Source organism: Megalops cyprinoides, chromosome 16 (assembly GCF_013368585.1).
Source record: "Megalops cyprinoides isolate fMegCyp1 chromosome 16, fMegCyp1.pri, whole genome shotgun sequence".
Taxonomy (NCBI): domain Eukaryota; kingdom Metazoa; phylum Chordata; class Actinopteri; order Elopiformes; family Megalopidae; genus Megalops; species Megalops cyprinoides.
The window spans coordinates 6,958,846-6,979,212 of NC_050598.1; positions in this window are offsets into that span (position 1 = coordinate 6,958,846).

The following is a 20,367-nucleotide window of genomic DNA, read 5'->3' on the forward strand; positions in this document are numbered from 1 at the left end:
GCTGGGAAAGTTGGGCATTGCAGTTGATGGAGGTCATTTGTTTTGTTTTATTTCCAAATTTACACTTGATCTTCCGGTTTTACAGTGATCTTTTTTTGGCAGGTAATTTGTTGCATGTGTGAGACAAATGTACATTAAAAAGTACATTTGTGGAACATAAGTCATGGCCTGTTTAGAACAAACCTCATTACCATGCATGCATGACAGCATGTGTGACTTTCTTAGCAGCCTTAGAAATCATGCCTAGACTTAAGTCTGGGTTTGCTGTTATGATATTGCTAAATGTTGCTCTTGACGCTGTTATAAGTTTAATTTTGTTTGTGTGATTTGTTTCCCTCAGAATATTAATGAATCCAAGCATACTGGCAAAGGAAGTACTCCTTTGTCTGTGGTGTAAGCATCACCATCATTTTGAGACTCAGTTAGCAGCCAGAAAAGGTCATTCCAACAGCCTTAAAAGATGCCAGTAGAGTCAGGGAGATCCACATGCTGATTACTTTTGCATTCAGACTTGACAGGGCATAAGCCCCTCACCTGTCCATTAGTCTCCATCCTGGGCAGGTTGTTGGTGGCCTTCCCACATTTGCATAGTTCAGTCAGCTGTGAATGGTGGGAAAGTCCCTGTAAAAGCTGCCTGAGGAATGCCCACTCTAAGAAATCTCCATCTGGTCTCCACCCACTGTTAAGCAGCATTTCACACATAAGGATGAGACAAACATGCAGTAGGTGAAAGGGTTTAGGCTTCGCCCTTTATCCCTCTATAAACCTCCTCTGAATATCCCATATTCTGTAGTTCATACCTTGTGATGAGAATTGTCTGTTAACATAGGTTACATATTAAAAGACTACATAAATGCAAACATATGAGAGTAATCAATCGATGCATACAGTATGCATGCACTTAACCTGCAAACTCAGGGGATCAGGGGTATTGTAGCTCTGTGCTCAAATTGCAGTGTTCCTGGTTATCCAACTTAAGTCTCCATGCTGTAGAGGACCTAGGTGCAGGAAAAGCTAAACATCGAAACCATTGTCTGTTTTCTATTAACATCAAAAAATATGTTGTTACATTTTAAGGGTAGTTGAATCTAAGGACCATTAACTCTTGTGCTCAGTTTAGCCAGGCAAGATATTTGCCCTGCACGTCACAGTGGATTAAAGATGTGTCACATTTTGCTTCCTGCATGCCCATACTTGTTTTGATCAACCATCCCACCATGTATCAACATGTATCACCACTATATTGCTGGTAACAAAATGCCATAAAAGTCAGCAAGCAAGTACTAAGAATATATAGACCTATCCAGTGTGAAGGGGCATGACTCAGGGAATTAGTCATAGATGTGGAAATATACATTAATCCTGATATCACACATGACCCAATTGAACACACTTGGACTGAAGTCCTGTATATATACATATATGTATTTAATGTTATCAAACATATTTTCTCAATCAGCTCTTAATTCAACTCACATATTGAAGATGTGAATGAACAAAGTTACATATAGTGGCTGCAGTTATTTTCAGCACACAGGTGTGGATATAATGTAAAAAATGACGGTGTGCAGTATGCTCACTTTATGTGAGCTAGAAAAATGTAATGGACTCAGTCTGAAAAAAAGTAATTAAGTAAAAAAGAGAATGGTTTATTCAACATGTACTAGAGTGAAAGTATTGTCATTCAAAAATAATAAACCCAGAAAAAACTACTCAAGTACAGTAACAAGAGTACTCATAATACATTACACCCCTGGCATCTACCCATTTGGTCAGTCAAGCTGCTTTTCAGAGGTACTGATGAGGAAAATATTCCTCCTTGATACTTTACTGTCAGCATTCATTCATTTATTAGCTTTTGCCATCCATCCTTATTTCAATCAAGTACTGATGTGCTAATGCACTAAAGTAAATCTTCCTCTGTCTGTGTGAATTCTCTGTCTCTGTGTTTCTCTTTCTCAAGGAATAGCTGTAATCATACCCTGAAATGATCTGTTAAAAACTGGAGAAAGAAAAGGTTGTTTTATGTATAAATATACGTTGACTAAAAGAGAGTACAATTCCAATGTAAGATTTTACAAGCCCTTTCTGAATGAGACTCACGTTTGCCTGGCGTACCCCTCATCAGATCTGCCAATCTTTGCTTATGCCATGTTAACCAGTATGTTCACCATATGCCAGGCTCACATGTAATTGGTGTACTCCACCCCAACAGGACACTTGGAGGGCCCCACCAACCAACCACCCAGCTAAGATTTGTTAGTTAAGGGCAGTAATTTTGGTTGCATGATGTTGTGGGAAACAGCGGGGCTCAGATATGGCACTATTGTTGCACGCTTACCCTGAATTGCTTCACCTCAATTAATATCCAGTTTTATAAATGTGTATACATACACATAAACAAGCAGATCTCCAGATGTAATGTGTAATCTAGCTGAGTTGCATTCCCTGTAATATCAGTTCAAAAGTTTTATTTCCACAGCCAGCCCTGAGACCCTATACATCAGCTGCAAGTTTTGTTCCAGATTTTCCATGTTTCATGTTTGGTGTCCCAACTCAGCATCCCGACACAGCACCACAGAGGCACGCAAACCAGGAAGACTAGTTGTGATATCACACATGACCCAGTTGAACACATTTCAACTGAAATCCTGTATATATACATATATGTATTTAATGTTGTCAAACACATTTTCTCAATCAGCTCTTAATTCAACATATATATTGAAAATTGTGATTGAAATAACAGCAAAATAGACATGGTTATACATAACCATTCAACAATGAGGAATAACATTCAGTGAGCATACATTTGCATAAGAAATAAATAAGAGTTAATGCTTATTTTTAGCAAATACATTAAAAAAGTACTAAGACAACTTAAATACTAATCTAACAATTGTACAGAATTTTACAGCACTGACTTATATAAAAACGGTGTGACTTTGAGACAAAATCTGAAAACAGGCAGCAGTGTTGTAGTTTTCCCAAACACTGAAACAATGCAGGAGAGTGCAGGGTGAAACCAGAGGTAAATTAAATCACGGAAGGTGGTCACCTAAACATGAAGGGCAAATCACAACAATGTTAGCAGGGGTTCAATCATAGGGTTTAGACCAACAGCCTGCATATAGCGCAAGAAGTCAAATACAGTTAAAATGTAAGGTGCATAAAAAAGGAGATACACGCCTTTAGCCTTTCCATTTGCTCATGGTGCTAATTTACTATACCATACATTTGTCAGTAGGGAGATATGCACAGCAGCAATTAATTGCAATTTGGAATTGCACATCAGTGGCACAGGGTTTGTGATTGATGTGGCAGTCAGACTGAGAACTGGTCTGTCCTGGAATAACAGGAATGCAGGCTCAAGGTTGGCTATATCTGGGAAGATGTGTTGATCTGTGGTCTGTGGATCTTCACCTGCAAGGACAAAGAGAGATGAAACATATCAAAAACTATTCTCCTTGAACTCATGTGCAATTGTATAATTTTCTAAATGTGAGCTGTGTGAACACAATTAATTACTACTTGATTAATTAATTACTACTTAATTTGACCTGTTGTTTGTAGGGATACCAGGACACCCCAAAGTGTGCATATGTGATGCCTATGTGCTTGTATCAGATTTGATATACACAACCAAAAGACTGTCACAGGTTTAAGCATGCATATATAGCTGCGCATAATGTAGTGTACAGCATTATGAGTGAGTATGTTAATTATTGCTATAGAGGGTAGCTCCCTATAACAGGAACAAGATTAGCTCCCATTGCAGGAAAATCTATCTTATCATATTTCTTGTGTTCTTATGCAGACAGGCAGTGGGGATGGGAAAGGGGAAGATTACAGTTCACTACATACTTATCCAGTTTGTTAATTGCTGTTTGCATGCATGTATGTATGTACAATATATATGCTCATTGTGTGGGACTGTATAGGACTATATAGGACTACAGTATAGGACTGTATATAGGATAGGATATATATATATATATATATATATATATATACATAGCATTTGTTTTTTGTATGTGTGTAGTGTAGTGTATATAGTGTAGTGTGCCCATGTTTTTGTGTGTGTGTGTGTGTGTGTGTGAGTGTGTGTGTGTGTTATCTTGCAGCACATGACTTACCGGTTGGCCGTTCATGATGTTGTGCAGCTGCATCTGGGGCTCTTGGGTGAAGCACAGCTGAGGCGGGTCCAAAGTGCGAAAGGGTGGGTGAGGATGGTAGGTGGGTGTGCTCTCCTTTTGATAAACACTCCGACTCCCATCTGTGTAGTTCGGGTTACCGTATACCCCTGTAGCACAAGATCAAAGTAAATCACAACAGAATGTTATCTAGAACATCATAAAACTGAAGAATGCCACCAATGCTGGAACTTGTTCACAGCAGGTCTAGTTTTCTGCAAAAAAAAATACTCTTATGGCTACAAGAACACTGATCTAACACCTATTTAAGCAGAGCATAATAATGGGGAGTTCAGTAATTACCTGTATAGGTGCCTGAGTTCCTTTTTGACGGGGGCCACTCAAAGTCATCCTCGAGCCACTGGTTTATGATTTCTACCTCAGAGTCTTTATTTCTGAATAGGACCACAAAATGAAGGGAACAAATGAGGAACTGACAGAAAAAAGGGAAAAAAGAAGGGGGGATATACAGCAGGAAGAATTCAATCATGATTTCATAATCAGTAAGTCCTGTTGTTCAGTTGTCAAAGAACATGCCCTCACTTTCTTTTACTGCATGTGTCCTTTCAGTCTGAAAGTCCTGAGCACCAGAGGAAATCTCAGATTCATCTTCATTGCTCTCTCTTTCTTTTCTCTTTCATGTTCACGTTTCTCTTCCTCTATCTTCCCTTCACCCCTTTTCCCACTTTTCCCTCTCCTCCTTCCTCACTCCGTTCCTATTTTTTTCTCCTTTGTCATCTCCCTCTCTTCCCTTTCTTCCTCTGTCTCTCTTTCACATATCTTCCCCACTTCCTTTTTTATCTTCTCATTTCAATCCTTTTTAAAGATTAAAGTTCTCCAGACTGGTCTTGAACACACAGCAAGCAGTGTCATAATCCTGACGGTGTTAACAAAGGTGAACGTCCTCTTATTTCAAAATCCCATTCACTCCATGTGTTTAAAGGTCCCAAGTCCTAAACTTTTGGCCAATCTGTGGGTGATTTCAGAGCATCCCAAAACAGTGACTTTGGGAAGTAATGAACAATGATTTTTGTGCAGGTTTCTTTCCTATAAGAGTTCCATTGCATTTGTATTGCCTTGTAGTGAACTGAGGGTGAGAATGGGTGTTATGTGTAGCAAGAGAAAAAGTAATGACAGCACTTGTAGAGGATGTGAATCAGCCACAGTTCACATTGATCAAGGCGGGAAAAAAGGTCAATCAGTGCCAGCGTGCCACCAGTACTGTCGAGATGTAGCGAGTGGATTTTTCTTTTTTAACATAAATTACACATTCCCGTGTTGTCTTTGTCATTGTTGCTATTTTGCTTCATTCTTATACACTTGCCAAGGTGTCACCCTTATCCAGGGCAATTTGCATTGCTCAGATTTTCACAGATTGTCCAATTTTCCTTGCTGGATATCTTTACAACCACCCCCCCCCCCCGATGCCAACCCTCTACGATACATACACACAATGGCTAAGACCTCAATACATCACCAAACCTGGGGGATCTTATCTAATTGATAGAGACAATAGCCATATTTGTGTGTTTGTGTGGAGCAGCTCTGCCACACTAAGCTCAGGCACATGTCTCACATGGTGAGAAAGCAGAAAAGTCAGACGCCTCCCAAACCAAAGTTCACATGGAAGGATTCGTTTTAATGCAGCTGTGACAGAGTGCTGTCACTACGGTTGAGTATGTGCTCTGACTGCCATGCCAACGAGCCTGGCTCTTTGGCGTTGCGGTAAAAGCTGCATTTTGATACCCCATAGACCCGGGTTTGAGACCAGGTGGGGTGACTGCTCTCGCCCTTTGCGACAGCAGCCATGACTGTCACATTGTGCTCCTACCCCAGCATTGTTCTGCTAGCACAGTTTCTTTGGGGGCCAGCTGTTCTGTTTTCTGCAATCTGTTTTGCTGAGTGAAAACAGTATTCCAATTTCGCATCCTATTACGAATACTCGTGCAAAATGGCTGAAGATACAAAGATAGAATGTCTGTCACCAGTCGACGTGGACAGCACATCAACCTCTGAGATACACATGTACAGTGCACTGTTAAGTTATGTGCTCTGTTATACTATTTGTTATATTTGTCAGGTGTAAGATATAATTTTCTAGAATTAAATGTTTTCATATTGTATGGTTTACGACCAAGTTTTTGTACGCATGTATTATATGAAATATGTTCTGGTTTTAAGTGACGTCATGTATCCCACAATCCCAGTGTGCTCGACATTAGAAAAAAAAATTGCGAGTGATGGTTTACCGGTGCTGCATGTAAAAGAATAAATTGATTGTATCCGAATACATCATCTACATGATCTTTTTTAACGATGGAAAACAGAAATGAAAACTCAACATGCACAGACGGAATTTAGTCCTGACTGAGACTCAGTGACAGGGTTCTTGGTGAATGGGATAATGATTTTAAAGAAAACTGACTGAGAACTGAGACTGAGAATTGGTTCCGTGGGCTCAAAAATGCCACCTGAGAACCTCCTGCTGCGGTGGTTCATGTTTTAGAGCAGCAAGCAGTGCTCTCTTTGAGGGACACTGAGTGCCTTTTTTTTCACAAATTTATCATCCTGATTTTGTAATTTTGCCAACTGTGCATTAAGCTCACCTCACCACTACATCCTCTACATCTTTTCATACTGCAAATCCCACAGTGCACAACAGGAGAGCCAGCCCTGATCAGATGATAGAAGAATCTCTCATCAGCATGATGTGATCAACTCCTAGGGACTTGACAAGTCACTAGAGGTTGCTGATGAGCAGTGCAACAAGGACATGTTTGCTGGCTCAACAGATTATATAGGCAAAGCTGTGAATTCCCATTCACTGTCATGTAATAACACAGCGGAGACTCAGACTTGCAAGGGCTTAGTTAGGGGTATTAGTTTTCTGTCAATACATGTGTGTAGAACATGGTAGAAATGATACTTTTGAGACTGTATCTGTATCTGTAAAGTGTTGTAGCAGCAAGTGTTGGACATCAGCTTTACTTAGTTAGTTTTATAACTGGTCACATAGGGACAATTTGTTTTGTCCCATCAGTGTCATTCTCATTGTTTACCGACAAAAAACACAGATGCTACCATGGACATTAAGTAAAGAAATGGAAGGTAGCATTTACTCAGTTGCTACATCAGCTATATTTCAGGAAGGCTAAAACTCACAGTGATACTCCTTTTGATTTTTCTACAAGCCCAAGTATGTATTCTTTCAGATAATATCATAACTATGAATAGTAGGTACAGTGCAATGTAATTCTTAAATATATTGTCCAGTATGTTATTTATTTAGTAGAAAGGGAAATGGGCAAAAATTGCTGAATATGGCAGGGGCTCTGAAGAGGTTTTAAGTACTTTTCTCAGATGTAAAAGTGATATGTCCTTTAAAATATCCATCATTCTGTATTATCCATTTGTTATCGTGAGCTTATCATTCAACAGTGCTGCATGATTGTTGGCATTAATGCCAACACCTTTACAACAGCCAGCCCACCCCCACGACTCACCTCTTCTCCTTATTCTTATACACCACGAGGTATGCAGACAGGACGGCCAGGGCCACTAGCAGGGCCACAGCTAAGACACTAGTCCCTGCGATGAGCCCAGCCTTGTTTATGAGGATGCCACAGTCACTGCCCAGGTACCACGTAGTGCTCGATTGCCGGCAGCTGGAACAAACAGATTTTTCTACATTTTATTGATATTTTTTTAAGTGGAATCAGGGCACCCTTTACAAGTACCGTATAAAAGCTGACATCTCTAGCTAGTCATCTCAGTAAAGAATGGGACTGGAGTAATGACCACCTGACCATGGGCCTCATCTGTCACTGATCTTCCCAACATGACAATGATATGTTAGGAAGATATTACTTTAAGGAAGCTGTAATATTGCAACTGTGTGTTAGTATTGGTAAAATGTTGTTGGGATATGCTACATGATAGCTGCAAAATTGCTTAAAAAGACATTCAGAAATACATACATACGTGATTAATCATGCATACAATTGTAACACTCATACAGTTTTGTCATGACTTTCATATCAAAGCAGACAGTTTACGTAGAGCTGTCATGTCTTACTTTTGCCTCAGCTCTGTGAACATTCAAATGGATTGAACAGGCTTCACTGAAGCTTTCTCCTCTACCAGTTGCCCATTGCATCCATATGTACAACAAATGAGGCAATATGCTCTCCAGAGAGTAATGGTGATAAAGATAGGAGGGTGGATGGGGGGTGGAGGGAATGTCTCAAAATGAAATTGATGCAACAACCAGATGTCCTGTGTGCCAAAGAGGAAGGCTAGTGATGGCAGAGGCAGGATTATGGGATATGAGTCCCCCATGTAGGAAGTGAGTGACTTACTGGCATTCGGGACCACCGCGAGGCAGGGCGCACGTTCCCTTGTTCTTGCAGACTACAGCATCCCCGTGCCTGGCGTCACAGACGCTGACACAGATCAGTCTGCCATCTTCAGTCAGAGGTTGGTAGTACTGAGTGAAGTCCTGCGGCACAATCTGCTCACATACGACTGCCAGAGATGGAGAGATGGGAAGAGGAGAGGAGGTCAGAGGACATGCTAATATACATATGTGGGATCAAGATTGTCAAAAATGGTACCTTAATACTAACAAGATACTAACTACTGACTAGAAACAGTTCCAAGCTTCATTAATTAGGCTTTAGAGAAAATCTGTGCTTGTCTGGTGACAATTGCTTCTTTGCATTCATATAAATCGCTACTGACTAGCTTCCCTTTGTCTCCATGCAGTGACACCATACACAAAACTGACTTTTTAGTGCTGATCTAGGAAAAGATTTCCCAACCCCAATCCTAACCTTTAGGATTAACCAAACTATTTTTTTTTTATCTGGGGTGGTCTAATGTCTTTTTCCTCACCATTGAAAGGGCATAGAATATCATGAATCTAAGATGATGCCACGTTGAAGTTAAACATTTTGGTACAATTGGACAATTTTATGGCATTCATCCTAATATGGACCACATCCCAAACTCCTCTATCTCTAATTAAGTGTACATGTTCCCTTCCCCACCACCTGCTAAAGACTATGTCCCTGGTCCTCTGTCTTTTTTCCCTGTACTGCCCCACTCCCTCAGTGCTCTCCAAGTACACACACCTGTTTTATTCAAGACAGTTTCAGTTGTGGTAACAGAGGTGATTTTATACTCCGGACAGGCTGAAAGACAAAAATTGGCATCACTGACATGGCCCTCATGATGGCATGTGTAGCTCAATGAAACACACTGTAACACTGTACACAGGAGACGGCAAACCACAAAATAAACACATGACTATCTGCAGGTTAGAGTACTGGTCAGTGTATTGCTACTGGGAATTGGTTGAATTTCTGGGAAGAACAGTAATCTTGCACCCTTAAAGGTAGTACACCTAAAGTTTGCTCTAAACTCTACTTGCACGAATGGGTTGAATAATATAAAGTTGTGATTCAGTGAGGAGTCATCTAAGGCAGCGTTTCCCAACCCTGCTCCTGAAGGCACACCGTCCTGCATATCTTCTATCTATCCCTGCTCTACCTACCTGACTGAACTCATCAGTGGCACTTTTGATTAGCTGAGCACACCTGATTTAGTCAAGCAGGAAGGATACATAGAAGATATGCAGGACAGTGTGCCTCCAGGAGCAGGGTAGGGAAACACGGATCTAAGGATCCGATTTGTTGAGCAGATAAATCTGGCAGGGGATAAGTGTAAATAAGCGTTTGCAGGAGCAAGGAAAGGCACTAAGAGGCTATTGCTACTTTAGCTGATCCCCTTTTCAGTGGCTATTTGCCATCTAGTGGTGAGATGAAAGGTACTGCTGTTACTGACAAGACAGCAGCTCACTGTACCAGTCTGCAAGTGAAAGGCACTATCATTTCTACAGTAGTTGCAAGTGACAAGGTCCACTTAACATAGATACCTGTTTTATGTCCTGAAAAGTGAAGTTTGGGATTTTAATTGAGAGGATATTGATCAATTTCCTATATAATTGTGATTGAGGTGAAAAAAGTATGTAATGTCATTGCAGGTTCAGTCACCTTCAGCTGCACTGCTGGCCGTACAATTCTTCAGAGTAGCATTCAGCTGAGAGATTGAATCGCTATATGCATTTTGCGAGGATATATTGTTCGGAACCTCCAGTACGATGTCATGGTTTACCTGGACACTGATTGAACAGTGCAGAGGAGGAAGGCAAAATGAGAGAAACATTGTGGTTAAAGAGAGGCCTTTTTCATGAAGTTTAGTGGAGCTCAGTGCTTGTCAAACATTTCAGCCATATTAATCCTGTTTGAACTGATGTGTCAGTACTCCTCCTCCCTCGCTGTGGTGTTTTTGTTTTTGTCCCTGTCCATGTGCTTTTGTTTGTTGTTTTTCCTTGTGTTCCAGCCCTGCCCCGCTCACCGCCCTGTCTCCGCCCACCTAATCAGTTCCACCTGCCTGCCCGCACACCTGTTTCCAGTCCCCTCATCAGCCCAGCCCTATTTCTACCCTGCTTGTTTCTGTCTCATTTGCTAGTTCGTCACAGTGTGTTTTTTCGCCTGTTTCGTCCCCACCGTTTTCTTATCTGTCTGTGCGATTCCCAGTTTCCGACCTTGCCTGAGCCCCGACCAAGTCCCTGCCTGCCGCCTTGCCCAATCGCCTGATAGCCTGCCTGCCTGGTCCCGACCCTGCCTGTCTTTGTACTACGACTTTGTTTACCATTTACAATAAACCCGCCTGGAACCCAAAGCTCCTGTGGTCTGCGACTGAGTCCTTATCTGAGTTGTTACATGAGGATCACTTTAGAACTTGTGGTTGCAACTCTGCACTATCACAAATATTGTATGGATTGACCAGATATTCTGCTCTGTGTCCTTCTCATAGAAATGTATGGCCCTACCACTATTCATCTATGCATTTTTATTTAGCAATTTGCTCTGAATACCCATCCAGTGGTGTGGTCTAAAACACGACATCCATGGCTAGCATAGCAACGATAACAGCACCGGAATCTTCTCTTACCAACTAGAACCCCCAAGATAAGGAAGTAGGTAGGAAAGAAAGAAGCACGATCTGATTGTAATATAGAATATCTGTGGTAATATATCCAAGCATCTGTTTTTTGCAAAGGCCAGAATTGAAAAGGCTGTAACTGCCACTGTGTTTCAAATATCTCTGGTGAAAATTGTAGAGCTTCATCTGGTGCTATTCATATGCCACCTTTTCAAATGGAAAACAGGTAGGGAATCATTGAACATTGATGTTTTTTTACTTCATTGTGGCTTTGGAGGCCAAAGATGGTCTCTATAGAGGAAGCAATGTGCCTGTTGTTTTTGACAGTTGGTCGTAGATGTGTGGGGAGTCCAAATTTGTATGTGTTCCTTTGAATAAAAGTGTGGTTAGTGGCTCAGAGATCTTGGCATTGCTTTATGGCAGTCGGTGCTATCAACTAGAAAGATAACATAACTAGAAACTGTCACATCAACATTTTGGTTTTCATTAGATGAATGAGTAATGTTGAAAAGAATTTATCAATCCAGTTTTTTCTTGTTTCTTGTGTTCATTGAGCGGTCCTTATTATATTACTACAGTATTTTGGGGTGGTTACCTGTCTTTTGTAGTCTCCCTGTTACTGTAGAGCTGCACAAACAACACCTGAAAGGTGAGCAGTCTGTCAGTACACATCAAAAAAATTAAATACAGAACATCACACAATATCAGTGGTGGATGGAATGTTCACACAACCTCGACTGTGCAACATTTATTTATGTGCAATGTTATTTTACAAAACCCTTCTATGAGCTGGTGTGTCTACATAATTGACTGGTATGGCCTATATTTCCCTGTAAACATGGTGTATGCATTCTGGCTGTTGAATGTGTTTCACATGGGGCACTGTCACCCTGGGACAGCCTCCCTCATTCAATTGTTTCCCAAATGATCCTGCATCAAACTGCATACTACAACTGCTGCAACTTTTTTAGCACAGTGGTCAGCAAAGCTGGGAGATGATTGGTTTGTCAGAAAATAAGTGACGTGCAGACTGGTAAGATCTAGATCATGTGACAGTCCGGGGGCGTTTCCCAAACCTCTCCTGGAGGACCCCTTGTCCTGCATGTTTTAGAACTCTCCTGCTCCAACACAGCTGATTCAAATGATCAACTCATTATGAAAATTGTGATGTACACTACTGAAAGCTGGAATTGCTCTGACTTCTCTATGCAAGTTGTTGGATGACTTCTCCCCTGAGAGCTTTCAGAATAAACACGGAATTGCCAGGTGAGATTCCACAACACCTGGAATAGGCTGCCCTGGTACTGGAGATGTTTCTGTTTTTTGTTCCATCCATGCTCCCAGTCACGCAAACTTATGAATTTTTCCGCTGGAAGTGGGCACATGCACATATACCCCTTACCTTCTCAGAAGCATCTGCTTCACGTTGCATTCCTGACAGTCTATCTCCCATCATACCCCTGGCCACCTGTCTCACCAATGGGCTGCCTCGGCTTTTTTGAACACATAAAGAGTAACAGGTCATACAAACAATCAACACAGTTAATGTCTTTACAGTTTCCTGGACATATGTGAGTATGTATTGTGTGTCTTAATGTTGCTGCATATATGGTACCTGAGAGTTATGTTCTCCACTGCTTTGAAATTATTGAGGGTTTTTTTGTAAAATTGTTCCATCTGAAAGGCAAACATAATTTATTAATAAACACATTTTGAATTTTTGCAAGTTGTCTTGACCTTTTCAGACTCTTAGCTTACAGCATTACCTGATAGCAGCTACAGAGCTGCATGATGGAAAGTAAGAATTCACATTCATAATTCGGCTAAGGGCAGGATATAAAAAGCAGAAAGCCTGAAAGCTTGCAATCAAAAAAGACTGCTGTAATCTATTATGGACTAAGGTACCAATTGTTAATCAAACTATGACAAAATACGTGAAAAAGATTTCAGAGGCTGTACAGTACACTTTGAATAATTCAATTGATCATCACAAGTTGAGGGAAAGGAAACCAGCCTTGAAAACAGAAATTCAGTGTGCTTATAAAAATGCATTTTTTCTCTCTGTGCTGCCCAAAAAAAAGGTAATGTTTCACGTCTGTGATATTCATACCCCAAATGCCATACAAAACAATAGGTAATTGATTCAGGTTTATTACTGAATCATGAATAATTCAGCAATAATTGCAGTAATAAAATACTGTAATAAAACAGTAATAATTTTTTTCTATAATGTAAAAGAGGAGCCTGTACGCAGTTCTTGTTTGATATAGAAGTTATTTTAATTTCCTGTAGTTTGTGGAATGTTTTGATCCAGTTGCTGATGCTACTGTTTCTGAAAGATTTCTGTACTACTAGGATCTGTGCTATTGATTCTCGCTTGAAACATAATGGCTGCATTAAGTTGGTGAGCAACTCGGAGCCGCTCAGAGCATAAGTGGATATGTTCAGTATCACTGCCTCTGTGCTGCACATAGTGCTGGTGAGTGTTTTAAATAAATTATTAACACAAGCAACCAGGGAGTGGAAGTTAGTCGAAATTGAACTGTCACCAACTGTAATCTCCATCCTTAATGACAGCTATTCTGAGCCTGACAAAATGGCTGTCTGTATGTCATTGGTACAGTTGTGCAAGAGATTGATGACAATAAATGTTACTGAGTAGTATGTTACTGTCTAGCAAACCATGCCTAAGAACTGAAATCAATGTCAAGTAACCATTTTTAAAGTTGCTCAGTCAGAGCAGAGTGTTAAGCAATTCAAAACATTGCTCAGCACCCTTGGTGAGAATTCTCACTGTGAGCCCCTCCCAACTTAACATGGCTATTAGGTCCCCTTTTGCTGCATTAATACAATGGAATATTATCAACATTCCTCAAGTCCAACATTTTAATCATTGAAATACATATCACTCCAAACCAACATGAAATATGCTACATTTCTTAGACAATAGTTAGTTGAGTCCCTATGAAGTTTTGCTGCCTTACCGTACGGGTGAATTCCCCTGCAAATTTCTGGTATTCTTGTGAATTTTTATCACTGTATGCAGGTATGAATTCTTCTGATACTTCCAGCTGAACCTCAGCAGATCTATTCAGTGTATCTGAAACAAAGATGTGGGTAAGGAAAGGGCTTTTTTCAGACTGCTGAGACACATTAAATCTGTTATTTTTAAATGTTTTAAAAAATTTAGTGCATTGGATTTACACTGTTTAATTTAAATGAAAAGACCACCAATGAAATGCAAAATTGTAAAGTAACTATATTATCATAGCAACACTAATTATAATAACTGAATGTCATAATTCAAGCTATAACAAGCCACACACATGTATGGTTACAAACCTGGAGCTGCAATCTCTGTTTGAACAGTTCTGCAGGTTGTACCAGTGAAACCAGGAGGACAAAGACAATCCTTTCCATTGGCATTTGGTTTACCTCCATTCTCACAAATTATTGGTGGTATGGTTACAGGAATATTTGTTGTAGTTACTGTAGAGTCGGTTAATGTTGTGACCACTGAGTCAGCTGTAGTCACTTTAGAGTCAGATGTTGTCAGTACAGAGCCAGTTGTGCTTTGAGGGTCAGATGTTGTCAGTATAGAGCCAGTTGTGCTTTGAGGGTCAGATGTTGCCAATGTGGAGCCAGTTGTGCTTTGTGGGCCAGATGTTGTCAATACAGAGCCAGTTGTGCTTTGTGGGTCAGATGATGTCAATGGGGAGCCAGTTGTGCCTTGAGGGCCGGATGTTGTCAGTACAGAGCCAGTTGTGCCTTGAGGGCCGGATGTTGTCAGTACAGAGCCAGTTGTGCTTTGAGGGTCAGATGTTGTCAGTACAGAGCCAGTTGTGCTGTGTGGGTCAGATGTTGTCAGTACAGAGCCAGTTGTGCCTTGAGGGCCGGATGTTGTCAGTACAGAGCCAGTTGTGCCTTGAGGGCCGGATGTTGTCAGTACAGAGCCAGTTGTGCTTTGTGGGTCAGATGTTGTCAGTACAGAGCCAGTTGTGCTTTGAGGGTCAGATGTTGTCAGTACAGAGCCAGTTGTGCTTTGTGGGTCAGATGTTGTCAGTACAGAGCCAGTTGTGCCTTGAGGGCCAGATGTTGTCAGTACAGAGCCAGTTGTGCCTTGAGGGCCGGATGTTGTCAGTACAGAGCCAGTTGTGCTTTCTGGGCTGGATGTTGTCAGTACAGAGCCAGTTGTGCTTTGAGGGTCAGATGTTGTCAGTACAGAGCCAGTTGTGCTTTGTGGGTCAGATGTTGTCAGTACAGAGCCAGTTGTGCCTTGAGGGCCAGATGTTGTCAGTACAGAGCCAGTTGTGCCTTGAGGGCCGGATGTTGTCAGTACAGAGCCAGTTGTGCTTTCTGGGCTGGATGTTGTCAGTACAGAGCCAGTTGTGCTTTGTGGGTCAGATGTTGTCAGTACAGAGCCAGTTGTGCTTTGTTGGTCAGATGTTGTCAGTATAGAGCCAGTTGTGCTTTGAGGGTCAGATGTTGTCAGTACAGAGCCAGTTGTGCTTTGAGGGTCAGATGTTGTCAGTACAGAGCCAGTTGTGCCTTGAGGGCCGGATGTTGTCAGTACAGAGCCAGTTGTGCCTTGAGGGCCGGATGTTGTCAGTACAGAGCCAGTTGTGCTTTCTGGGCTGGATGTTGTCAGTACAGAGCCAGTTGTGCTTTGAGGGTCAGATGTTGTCAGTATAGAGCCAGTTGTGCTTTGAGGGTCAGATGTTGCCAATGTGGAGCCAGTTGTGCTTTGAGGGTCAGATGTTGTCAGTACAGAGCCAGTTGTGCTTTGAGGGTCAGATGTTGTCAGTATAGAGCCAGTTGTGCTTTGAGGGTCAGATGTTGTCAGTACAGAGCCAGTTGTGCTTTGTTGGTCAGATGTTGTCAGTACAGAGCCAGTTGTGCTTTGAGGGTCAGATGTTGTCAGTACAGAGCCAGTTGTGCTTTGAGGGTCAGATGTTGTCAGTATAGAGCCAGTTGTGCTTTGAGGGTCAGATGTTGTCAGTATAGAGCCAGTTGTGCTTTGAGGGTCAGATGTTGCCAATGTGGAGCCAGTTGTGCTTTGAGGGTCAGATGTTGTCAGTACAGAGCCAGTTGTGCTTTGAGGGTCAGATGTTGTCAGTATAGAGCCAGTTGTGCTTTGAGGGTCAGATGTTGTCAGTACAGAGCCAGTTGTGCTTTGTTGGTCAGATGTTGTCAGTACAGAGCCAGTTGTGCTTTGAGGGTCAGATGTTGTCAGTACAGAGCCAGTTGTGCTTTGAGGGTCAGATGTTGTCAGTATAGAGCCAGTTGTGCTTTGAGGGTCAGATGTTGCCAATGTGGAGCCAGTTGTGCTTTGAGGGTCAGATGTTGTCAGTACAGAGCCAGTTGTGCTTTGAGGGTCAGATGTTGTCAGTACAGAGCCAGTTGTGCTTTGAGGGTCAGATGTTGTCAGTACAGAGCCAGTTGTGCTTTGAGGGTCAGATGTTGTCAGTATAGAGCCAGTTGTGCTTTGAGGGTCAGATGTTGTCAGTACAGAGCCAGTTGTGCTTTGTTGGTCAGATGTTGTCAGTACAGAGCCAGTTGTGCTTTGAGGGTCAGATGTTGTCAGTATAGAGCCAGTTGTGCTTTGAGGGTCAGATGTTGTCAATGTGGAGCCAGTTGTGCTTTGAGGGTCAGATGTTGTCATCACAGAGCCAGTTGTGCTTTGAGGGTCAGATGTTGTCAATGTGGAGCCAGTTGTGCTTTGAGGGTCAGATGTTGTCAGTACAGAGCCAGTTGTGCTTTGTTGGTCAGATGTTGTCAGTACAGAGCCAGTTGTGCTTTGAGGGTCAGATGTTGTCAGTACAGAGCCAGTTGTGCTTTGAGGGTCAGATGTTGTCAGTATAGAGCCAGTTGTGCTTTGAGGGTCAGATGTTGCCAATGTGGAGCCAGTTGTGCTTTGAGGGTCAGATGTTGTCAGTACAGAGCCAGTTGTGCTTTGAGGGTCAGATGTTGTCAGTACAGAGCCAGTTGTGCTTTGAGGGTCAGATGTTGTCAGTACAGAGCCAGTTGTGCTTTGAGGGTCAGATGTTGTCAGTATAGAGCCAGTTGTGCTTTGAGGGTCAGATGTTGTCAGTACAGAGCCAGTTGTGCTTTGTTGGTCAGATGTTGTCAGTACAGAGCCAGTTGTGCTTTGAGGGTCAGATGTTGTCAGTATAGAGCCAGTTGTGCTTTGAGGGTCAGATGTTGTCAATGTGGAGCCAGTTGTGCTTTGAGGGTCAGATGTTGTCAGTACAGAGCCAGTTGTGCTTTGAGGGTCAGATGTTGTCAGTACAGAGCCAGTTGTGCTTTGTGGGTCAAATGTTGTCAGTACAGAGCCAGTTGTGCTTTGAGGGTAAGATGTTGTCAGTACAGAGCCAGTTGTGCTTTGAGGGTCAGATGTTGTCAATGTGGAGCCAGTTGTGCTTTGAGGGTCAGATGTTGTCAGTACAGAGCCAGTTGTGCTTTGTGGGTCAGATGTTGTCAGTACAGAGCCAGTTGTGCTTTGTTGGTCAGATGTTGTCAGTACAGAGCCAGTTGTGCTTTGAGGGTCAGATGTTGTCAGTACAGAGCCAGTTGTGCTTTGAGGGTCAGATGTTGTCATCACAGAGCCAGTTGTGCTTTGAGGGTCAGATGTTGTCAATGTGGAGCCAGTTGTGCTTTGAGGGTCAGATGTTGTCAGTACAGAGCCAGTTGTGCCTTGAGGGTCAGATGTTGTCAGTACAGAGCCAGTTGTGCTTTGAGGGTCAGATGTTGTCAGTACAGAGCCAGTTGTGCTTTGAGGGTCAGATGTTGTCAGTACAGAGCCAGTTGTGCTTTCTGGGCTGGATGTTGTCAGTACAGAGCCAGTTGTGCTTTGAGGGTCAGATGTTGTCAGTACAGAGCCAGTTGTGCTTTGTGGGTCAGATGTCATCAGTGTGGAGCCAGTTGTGCTTTGAGGGTCAGATGTTGTCAGTGCATAGCTAGTTGTGCTTTGAGGGTCAGATGTTGTCAGTACAGAGCCAGTTGTGCTTTGTGGGTCAGATGTTGTCAGTACAGAGCCAGTTGTGCTTTGTTGGTCAGATGTTGTCAGTACAGAGCCAGTTGTGCTTTGAGGGTCAGATGTTGTCAGTACAGAGCCAGTTGTGCTTTGAGGGTCAGATGTTGTCAGTATAGAGCCAGTTGTGCTTTGAGGGTCAGATGTTGCCAATGTGGAGCCAGTTGTGCTTTGAGGGTCAGATGTTGTCAGTACAGAGCCAGTTGTGCTTTGAGGGTCAGATGTTGTCAGTACAGAGCCAGTTGTGCTTTGTGGGTCAGATGTTGTCAGTACAGAGCCAGTTGTGCTTTGAGGGTCAGATGTTGTCATCACAGAGCCAGTTGTGCTTTGAGGGTCAGATGTTGTCAATGTGGAGCCAGTTGTGCTTTGAGGGTCAGATGTTGTCAGTACAGAGCCAGTTGTGCTTTGTTGGTCAGGGTTTGGAGAGCTGCCCGTATATGTGAAGGCAGACGTTGTGGATGAATTATTAGCCATTAGGACTGGGATATCAGCCATCATGTCTTTGGCACTGAAGTCAATTGCAGATGTTGCAACTGCAATGAAAAAAGAAGCTAAATTAGTTCTTTCCATGTTGTGAGATACTTTAGTTCTTAGTTTCAAAATTTCCAAGACTATTACTAGTATTCTTTGTTGTTTGTTTTCTTTTCATCATGCCCTTTCATCAAAACCTATTGCAAATCCTTCGTCTCATGAGTATTTACAACAAAAGGGAATACAAAATATTGATTCAAAAATAACCAGCCCTGAGCCTTTATCTATAGTACGCATATGACTCTCAAGTTTAGATCTGTTTAAACCTAAGCCATGTCATTTGCCATTACTTCTTTCAATTTCTCTGAAGCAACATCAACCTGCCAAAAGCATATTAACACTGGCACCATGTACTACATGCAAATTAAATTGCAATACACACATCAGACAGTCATATGGCCCTGGTCACTTGTACCTGGTCAACTGGCTCAAAATTTGACAACATGGATACACTCCCCAAATAGCTCCTCCAGAATAGCCTGACATACCAACCAACCAAAATTATAATGAAACCCATGCTATAAGAAGCATACCATTTTGATAATTATTGACTGTCACCTAAGTTACTGACAAGACTGGTTGAACCTAACTTTATATTATACTCTTACCTAAATGCCATAATCCTGCTGATGGTTAGTCCAAGTGTTAATATGCTTTTGGCAGGTCGTTGATGTGAAGTAATTGAGATCATAGGTTTCAAGTCATTTAAAATGTAACTTATGTACTGTACCTGCAGAGGCGAAAATACAAGATATCTGCCTCACTTAATGATTTTTACAAATTATAAAAAGTATATGTGACTTCAAACTAGTGATTTACCGTAAAATGTATCTGCCTGTTTAACACTGGTAGCACTTAGAGCATACAAATCGTGCAGAGGGACAGATCCAAATCCAGTTCTGCCCAATAGCAATATGTTTTGGATTTCTGGATATAGGATGTGAACCACATTTTAACTATGTCCTGCTACCAATGTTTTTGGACACAGTTAATTGAGTCATTTGGTCATCAGTCAAGTCTGATTTATAATTTAAACAAAGTTGTCACTTAACCTTTGAGCAGCATGTTACCAAATTATATCACTCATAATATCATTATGAAATGACGTATTGCATCCAGGTAGAGTCCAGGAACACTCTTGTGTTCTCTCTGCCAAAAAACATACACTGTATAGGCAAACTGTTGACTGGACCCCTGTGGCCAACATGATCTCAGTCATCAGCCAATAGGCTATCATTGCAAATCCAGGATAAGGAAAACTCAATGTGTCATCTTTTTGAAAACATGTTTATGTGGGAAGAGGTACATGTTGCCTGCTGCACTGAGATAATTGTCAAATTGTCATAATCACTGCGCTAAAACAATGTGCAAGCACACTCATAGGCTTCTAAGCCTGGCAAGCTAACATTTGCAAGGTAACATTGTACATGGGGAATTAACAGCTATTTTAAATTACGTTTATGAGCATTTTGAGCATTGAGCATACATATGAGTCTTGTTGTCCCAGTCCTAACGCACAGAATTTTCATCAAACTTTAGAACAGATCAATGGTTACCCAACAGATTCCCTTGAGGACAGCTTGAGAGGAATGGAGAAAATACTTT